Genomic DNA, 9811 nt, shown 5'->3' on the forward strand with positions numbered 1-9811 from the left:
TAACTGGGTGACTATAAATATGCTCTACAGGTATCTCCGAAGGTGTTAGTTGAGTTAGTATGGATCAAGACTGGGATTTGTCACTCCGTGTGACGGAGAGGTATCTCGGGGCCCACTCGGTAATACAACATCACACACAAGCCTTGCAAGCAATGTAACTTAGTGTAAGTTGCGGGATCTTGTATTACGGAACGAGTAAAGAGACTTGCCGGTAAACGAGATTGAAATAGGTATGCGGATACTGACGATCGAATCTCGGGCAAGTAACATACCGAAGGACAAAGGGAATGACATACGGGATTATACGAATCCTTGGCACTGAGGTTCAAACGATAAGATCTTCGTAGAATATGTAGGATCCAATATGGGCATCCAGGTCCCGCTGTTGGATATTGACCGAGGAGTCTCTCGGGTCATGTCTACATAGTTCTCGAACCAGCAGGGTCTGCACACTTAAGGTTCGACGTTGTTTTATGCGTGTTTGAGTTATATGGTTGGTTACCGAATGTTGTTCGGAGTCCCGGATGAGATCACGGACGTCACGAGGGTTTCCGGAATGGTCCGGAAACGAAGATTGATATATAGGATGACCTCATTTGATTACCGGAAGGTTTTCGGAGTTACCGGGAATGTACCGGGAATGACGAATGGGTTCCGGGAGTTCACCGGAGGGGGGCAACCCACTCCGGGGAAGCCCATAGGTATTTGGGGGGGTCACACCAGCCCTTAGTGGGCTGGTGGGACAGCCCACCAATCCCCTATGCGCCAAGAGATAAAATATCAAAGGAAAGAAAAAAAAAGGGGAGAGGTGGGAAGGGGGAAGGACTCCCTCCCACCAAACCAAGTAGGACTCGGTTTGGGGGGGGAGAGTCCTCCCCCCTGGCTCGGCCGACCCCTTGGGGATCCCTTGGACCCCAAGGCAAGGTCCCCCTCCCTCCTCCTATATATATGGGGCTTTTAGGGCAGATTTGAGACGATTTTCTCACGGCTGCCCGACCACATACCTCCATAGTTTTTCCTCTAGATCGTGTTTCTGCGGAGCTCGGGCGGAGCCCTGCTGAGACAAGATCATCACCAACCTCCGGAGCGCCGTCACGCTGCCGGAGAACTCTTCTACCTCTCCGTCTCTCTTGCTGGATCAAGAAGGCCGAGATCATCGTCGAGCTGTACGTGTGCTGAACGCGGAGGTGCCGTCCGTTCGGTACTAGATCGTGGGACTGATCGCGGGATTGTTCGCGGGGCGGATCGAGGGACGTGAGGACGTTCCACTACATCAACCGCGATCTCTAATCGCTTCTGCTGTACGATCTACAAGGGTACGTGGATCACTCATCCCCTCTCGTAGATGGACATCACCATGATAGGTCTTCATGCGCGTAGGAAATTTTTTGTTTCCCATGCGACGTTCCCCAACAGATACTACAATCTATACTAAAATTTCCAAGTACCTAAGCAGCATGCAATTGGGCATAGGATGGTAGAACTACGATGCATAAAAACATAGGTGATAGTATGATCAAAGTGACTTGCCTGGTGATGTTGACGAAGAAGAATTTCTCGAGAAAATAACTTGATAAACTACTCGTCACTCTTCGATGCAATCTATATAGCAAACATATCATTCACATAAGCACTCATACTAGCAATCATTCTAGGAATCAAAACAAAAGAGAGAGTGAATAGGTATCCGAAAGAAACTTCAAATAAGACTAGGGAGTCTTCTACTACATCAAACACTAAATGATTTTTGTCCAACAGAAAATAATAACAAGGAACTAAGATATAAATCTAACTAAGATAAAATAAAGTATTTTTTTGACAAAACTTTTTGAAAGTATTCCCAAATGGGATTTGAAACGGTGCGGAAACCAATTGCAAGTTACTAAGGAAATAGAATCGATTTCATGAAAACAAATAAATATAAAATAAAAACTTGTGGCAAAACTACTGTTTATCAAACAGAAACAAAACATAATAATGTTTCTGAAATAATAAAGAAAATATTTTAAAACAAAAGTAGAAAAGGAATTAGCCGAAATCCTAAAAGAGGTGAAACAGAAATTGTTTCACAAGAAACAGTGAGCTAAAATACTCAAACAATTCTGAACTTTTTACCACTGATAAATAAGATCACTAGTGATCAGTACCAAAAGGAATCAAATTAAAAGCTATTTTTAAACTCCTGGAATAAGCAAAACAAGCTTTAATTCAAATCTGATCTAACTCAATTTTTATAAATCTAAACATAGACAAATTATATATCTACAGAAACTACATAAATTTTTTGATTCAACGCAAAAAGAATCACCTAATTCGGAGTTATAGACTAATAGATATGAATTTTCTAAGATTGCAATTTTCTGAAAAAACTGCAATACGGGATTTCGTGAATCTCACCATGGGTGAGAGAGAGGAAGAAATCCGGCGAGGTAGCTGCTCCGGCAAGGTGGGGAGGTCGCCGGCGGGGTGGGGAATCGGCGGAGGAGGGGTGGCGGCGAGGTAGGGAAGTCGCGGGAGGTGGTGCAGGGGGGCTGGAGGTGGCGCAAGGGCGACACGGGAGAGCTCCGTGGTGCGTTCTTGACAGGGAAAAGGGGAGGTGGTGGAGAGATGCTACGGGCATGGGAACGGGGCGTTTCTCGAGGGGAATGGAATGAGGAGGACGAGGGGATCCTTTATAGGGGCGAGGGAGGTCCTGGGAGGGAAGGAGCTTCGCGAATTCCGGAAGGGGAGGATCTCTTGGTTCCTGCCATGGAAGTTGCTGGTAACGTGAATGACTAGAGGAAGGAGAAGATACTAAACGGGCCAGATTTGGAAACTCCTTAATGGGCCAGCTCTTTATTTCCTATTTAAACACGATTTCTTTCCTTTTTCAAAACTAGGAAACTAAAACGATAAAAGGGAAATCAAATCAATTCGGAATATAGAGTTTCTATATACTAAAATTATCAAAAAAATAAAATCTAAATGATGGGCATTTTTCACGGCCAAAATAAAAACTTAAAAAAAATGTTTTCCCGAAAAATCCCTAAAAGCATTATTTCTTTTTGCAATTATTTTCTCAAATTAAATTTTGTTCTTTTCTTGGCTCAAAATATTTCAATGAATGGCCCTGGTTTTTTGGAGGGTCATTTTCCTCCGCTCTTTCTTGCGTGCAAGAATTTTGTCGGGGCATTTTCTCGGGGAAGAAAAATATAGAAGCAAGGGCAAATATTTTGAAAGGATTCAAATGCAAACTCCGTTCAAATTCTTTATAGTTGAAGAAGTCATGTCATCTTCTCTGTTTTCTTTTAAAAGATTGAATTTGAATTCATCGGAGATGGGGAAAGTCATTTTATTCCCTCTCATTCAAAAGTTTTTGAAAAGTTTCAAATTTCACACAAGTTTCAATCACTCAAGCAAACAAACAAACAATCTAATAATTATTTTAACATTCCAAAATTTGGGATGTTACAAACCTACCACACTTAAAATGAATCTCGTCCTCGAGATCCGAAGAGGCTAGAAAGAAAGGTTAGGGTTTGGGGGTCTTCTAACAAATCCAACTTCCGGCAAAGTGGGATGCTACCACGCTTAAAATGAGTGCTACTGGTCCCTTAAGATTTTAACAAACCTCTGGGGTTCTTCGCATCTGACTCCTCACAGTCTTCATATCTTCCGCTATATTCATAACGTTTCCATTAAAACGAGGGTCCTTCTGTTGATATAAGCTTCTTCCTTTACTGGGTCTTCTTAACTGACAGTCTCGTGATCAATTGTAAATAACCTATCGGTGATTCTCATGGTGGTCTACCATTTGTGGTTATCCTGCAGAGAGAGGGGTCTTGGTTCCATTCTCACCGTAAAATTTCCTACGCGTGACAACAAATGCCATGTACATGGGGCTTTCATCATACCATTCTAAGGCTTAAACAAAAGCTTCAAAGAACGTCGTCTCTCACTATGGGTAAGTCTCTCAGATTTACCATTCCGAATAGCAAGAGAATGAGAATAGTAAGTCGTCATGGTGGCCAAGCCATGTCGCACTGAACTCATTACCTTGTATAAGGCTTAGTGAATCTCGTATTCTAACACTTGGGCATCCTCACAAGCGTTTTATAATTTCTCTTGTACACGAACGAAGTTCGGATAAATCCAATGATTCTGCAAGCTGAACAAAACATCTATCGTATCTTCACAGCTCTCAGGTTTTCGTATGCTCCTAAGAAAACGTTTGCTGATCCATCTTAGCTTTTCCAAGTTTCCTTCTCCAATTAGGTAGTACTTGATCCTTATTAGTCTCGGGGTCTGTGGGTTGCAGACATACTTGGAATTACTCCGCCTTTCAATTTCCATAGTGTTTGATTACATCATACTCTTGGGGTAACCATCATAAAAATAGTTCTCACACTTATTTTTGGTACACACTCCACTCTGTGAGATACTTTCCATTGGTGTGTTTACCATGAGAAGGTATTGGTTCATCCATAAATCATATTCATTTCATAATCAATCCTTTATTACATCCTTACTTTCTTCAAAATTCTAACTCAAAAGTAATTTATTACAAATGCTGCCATCCACATTGTTCGGTATGGTCAAGCATTTCTGCCAACTTTATTCATCTGTCTCTCTTGGAGGTACTTTAGTTCCACTAGAACTTTCCGAGGTGCTCCTTGAAATCATCCATCTTTTGCTTCATCATGGTGGTCATGAGCTTCATCTCCATCATCTCCGCACGTACCTCACTCGGGTATTCCTGGGAATGACGGAGTCTTGCTTCAAGTATTTCTCCAATCTGACGTATGGCTTCGATGGCAGCTTCACGAACAACATCAAAGAAAGTTGCTCGTGGCACACGTGAAATGAAAAAGTATTGCCCCATAGTCTTTGGACAAACTCCTTTCACATGGTGGAGGTGTACTTCCACATACCAAAGTTCTACTCCACTTTCCATGAATGGGTAGCCTTTGTAGACTGCATCTCCTTCAAGATGAATGTGCTTCATCATGTCCTTCAGGATTTTCGGGTAATCATGATCACTGGTCAGGGTCATGATCGTTTCTGGGCCCTTGAGGAATGACTCGTAGAGAGTTGTCATCTACAGGTGTCAGTAAATAGGTACTCAGAGGAATGTATGTGTCTCCTTGGTAATCATGGTACATTCCTACTCAGTGGATCCTGTGGGTTTACTGATTACTACCACACTTAAATGAATTATACTCATGCCTGCATAGACCATATTTTCTCATATCCTCATAATTGTTCAGAGATCTTTGTTCGAAGAGAAACAACACATACAGTTTCAACATAGGCAATCCTGAGACAATAAATTCCATTTATTCATGATGTTATTACAATCTCAGGGACTTCTGTTACAAAACAATTTCACTCCATGATCTCATGAAAAACAAGAGTTCTTCACATTACACTAATTGCCGCGGTCAAAACTTAACTACTCCTTTTTAGCTTTCTTCCTTTGTGGACAATCGCTAGCAAAATGTCTTGCTTCCTTGCAACGAAAGCAAATGAGTTCTGACAAGTCTCGAGGCGTCTTAGTGTTTGCTTTTGCTCCTTGGGTTTCCGGGTTCCTTCCTGAGCACATGTATTTGTGGTGGCCAAATTCCATACACTTGTAACATCTGACATGACTCAGGTCTATATCTAAAGAGATTTGGCTCTTCCGAGGGTACTTTTTCTTCATTCCAGACTCCTTCGTTTTGGCCAGTTCTTCTATTTCAAGTGGATCAAACTCCACTTTTTCCGTCGGGAAGTTTCCCAGATACTCTTGGCTTCTCTTCGTGCAATCCTGTGAATAATGTCCTTCTTCTCCACATGAGTAGCATGCATTGGAGAAAAATCTGGTCTGACCTTGTCCATCAGGGTCTTCAATATTTTTGTTCATCACCGGTTCTTCTAGAATCTTCTTCTTGAGGGTTTCCTTCACTGCATCTTTCTGCTGCTTGACAACTTGTTGCACCTTGGGGTAAATGTGACACTGAGCTGGGTAGTGGGTGGTTCCTTCACAAAGGAAACAAGTCACCTGACTACTTGGGCACTCCTCAGCTGGGTGATTTCCTTCACAATGAGTGCATCCATCCTTGTGTTCTTCCTGGGTGTGTCCTATTTCTCCACAGATCTTGCATGCACAAGTCTTCTCCTTCAGATTTTCATAGCACTTATGAATAAGTCGGGATCTTAACAGAGTGTTCTTGAATTCGTCCCAAGTTTCTGCTCCACTAAATCCTTGTATGGCATGGTGCATTTTCCACCAGATAGCAGCACTTTGTGTAAAGTACTGAAGAGTGTGTTCCACTTCATACTTCCTTGAGATCAAGTTGCTCCCGAAGTGGTTCTCCATGTTCTGGATCCATATTTCAGCCTCCAGCTGGGTCATTGGTCTAGAGACTACAAGTGCAGCTTCATACTCCATCTGATAGGGTTGAGGTTTTGGGGATGAGACGGGTAAGAGAGGGAGAGAGATACACACAATACAAACAATATTTTTGAGAATGGGTTTTATTTGTGGCCGTTGGACAACACATACCAATGACGGCTCACAAATCATCGTATCTATCGTGGGTATATAAAAGGGGTTTGGACTTCTAATGGTCATATAATTATTCGAACACTTCAGGGTCTTCGAGTTCTTCGGGTCTTGAGAGTCTTCTGTTGGTGTAGCTTCAATTCTTCAAACGCATGGTGAAATCCTCTTTACTTTGAACTAGAATTCCGTTGATTCTTCATGAGGTCAAAGGGGTAAGGGTATTGTCAACCTATTTGAGGTGAGAGAGAACATTCGATGAAATCAGAAGAGATGAGAAGTAAAAGGTGTTTTTGAAAATAAAAATTTTGAGAGATCCTTTCCTAAGAAATTTCCAGTTTCTAGGATCACGTCCTACAGTCAACATGTGCTCTGATACCATTTCTGTAGCGACCCGACTCAAGACGAGTCAAGCCTCTGTGTTTCTGTGCCATCCCTGGATCAGTATGCTGGCACACACAGTACATCAATGTATATATCAAAGTGCAATCACATGTAAAATAGCGTAAAACTGATATATACCTTAAATATCTCAGTGGAAGCGGTCAAGGGAGTGGAGTCCCAATAAACACCAACGGCAAGTTGAGTGTAGACCGTAACCCTGAATCGTACTCTTACTCGTCGAAGAAAAATATCTGCAACATAAGACGTTGCAGCCGTGTAGGTCAGCATATTGAATATGCCGGCAAGTCACATAAGAGAGGGGTAAAATGTCATCTATACTATATGCATATATGGCAGGTGGGGTTATAAGTTTTTAGCGAAAAGCAAATTTTCTCCTACATCAAGAGAGGGCTAAAAGCAAAATGTTACTACATAGTTGGTTGTTAACGAGATGGTTCCGCCAACCAATTCTCGTACCCAAGTTGTCAATAATTCCCACATCAAATATATTTAATGGTGTTGAGAAATCCAGATAACTCCAGTTCCTTTGGCTCAAGTCGTCCATGACCGTGGACACGGCTAATCGATTAGGTTTGAGTACTCTGCAGAGTTTTGCACACGTTCCCCACAAGATTTGATCGCCTCCGAGTATGTCCTCGCACTTCAGGGTGTTTGAAGACTGGATGATCAAAACATGGTCTTTCAACGGGTCCCTCTAAATCCCTGTCGGTGCCCATCCATTCCTACCGTTCTTCTACATGTGCTAGCACCGCCTGTCCAGAGTCGCCGCGTTGTCCAACCAAGCCAGAGCCCATAATGACTTGTGGCTGTGCAGGTAAGCCTTGGGTCTTGAAAATATCCGTCCGTCTCTTTGAGCCTGGGTGAAGCTTTCTGCAGGATGTCATGGCCGTCCCCAGCATCCCGGGCATCCACTGGGTTCTCCAGGGAGCCGATCAACCGTCCTTCACCCAGAGTTGCATTGCGTCCGAGGTCTTGAAAATCTTGTCTTAACCGGTCTTGATTATTTAATCAACCTCGCATCACTCGTGTTATGCACTCAACCGAAATCCCGTCTACTCAAGCATAGCAATATGAACTTTGTCGTCCCGGGGCCAAGTATCGGGGTTGTTGTGTGCCTACCACATGATACTACAATCTATACTAAAATTTCCAAGTACCTAAGCAGCATGCAATTGGGCATAGGATGGTAGAACTACGATGCATAAAAACATAGGTGATAGTATGATCAAAGTGACTTGCCTGGTGATGTTGACGAAGAAGAATTTCTCGAGAAAATAACTTGATAGACTACTCATCACTCTCCGATGCAATCTATATAGCAAACATATCATTCACATAAGCACTCATACTAGCAATCATTCTAGGAATCAAAACAAAAGAGAGAGTGGATAGGAATCCGAAAGAAACTTCAAATAAGACTAGGGAGTCTTCTACTACATCAAACACTAAATGATTTTTGTCCAACAGAAAATAATAACAAGGAACTAAGATATAAATCTAACTAAGATAAAATAAAGTATTTTTTCACAAAACTTTTTGAAAGTATTCCCAAACGGGATTTGAAACAGTGCGGAAACCAATTGCAAGTTACTAAGGAACTAGAATTGATTTCATGAAAAAAAAATATAAAATAAAAACTTGTTGCAAAACTACTGTTTATCAAACAGAAACAAAACATAATAATGTTTCTGAAATAATATAGAAAATATTGTAAACCAAAGTAGAAAAGGAATTAGCCGAAATCCTAAAAGAGGTGAAACAGAAATTGTTTCACAAGAAACAGTGAGCTAAAATACTCAAACAATTCTGAACTTTTTACCACTGATAAATAATATCACTAGTGATCAGTAACAAAAGGAATCAAATTAAAAGCTATTTTTAAACTCCTAGAATGAGCAAAACAAGCTTTAATTCAAATCTGATCTAACTCAATTTTTATAAATCCAAACATAGACAAATTATATATCTACAGAAACTACATAAATTTTTTGATCCAACGCAAAAAGAATCATCTAATTCGGAGTTATAGACTAATAGATATGAATTTTCTAAGATTGCAATTTTCTGAAAAAACTGCAATACGGGATTTCGTGAATCTCACCATGGGTGACACAGAGGAAGAACTCCGGCGAGGTAGCTGCTCCGGCGAGGTGGGGAGGTCGCCGGCGGGGTGGGGAATCGGCGGAGGAGGGGTGGCGGCGAGGTAGGGAAGTCGCGGGAGGTGGTGCAGGGGGGCTGGAGGTGGCGCAAGGGCGACAGGGGAGAGCTCCGTGGTGCGTTCTTGACAGGGAAAAGGGGGGTGGTGGAGAGATGCTACGGGCATGGGAACGGGGCGTTTCTCGAGGGGAATGGAACGAGGAGGACGAGGGGATCCTTTATAGGGGCGAGGGAGGTCCTGGGAGGGAAGGAGCTTCGCGAATTCCGGAAGGGGAGGATCTCTTGGTTCCTGCCATGGAAGTTGCTCGTAACGTGAATGACTAGAGGAAGGAGAAGATACTAAACGGGCCAGATTTGGAAACTCCTTAATGGGCGAGCTCTTTATTTCCTATTTAAACACGATTTCTTTCCTTTTTCAAAACTAGGAAACTAAAACGATAAAAGGGAAATCAAATCAATTCGGAATATAGAGTTTCTATATACTAAAATTATCAGAAAAATAAAATCTAAATGATGGGCATTTTTCCACGGCCAAAATAAAAACTTAAAAAAAATATTTTTCCAAAAAATCCCTAAAAGCATTATTTCTTTTTGCAATTATTTTCTCAAATTAAATTTTGTTCTTTTCTTGGCTCAAAATATTTCAATGAATGGCCCTGGTTTTTTGGAGGGTCATTTTCCTCCGCTCTTTCTTGCGTGCAAGAATTTTGTCGAGGCATTTTCTCGGGG

Source organism: Hordeum vulgare, chromosome 3H (assembly GCF_904849725.1).
Source record: "Hordeum vulgare subsp. vulgare chromosome 3H, MorexV3_pseudomolecules_assembly, whole genome shotgun sequence".
Lineage (NCBI taxonomy): Eukaryota > Viridiplantae > Streptophyta > Magnoliopsida > Poales > Poaceae > Hordeum > Hordeum vulgare.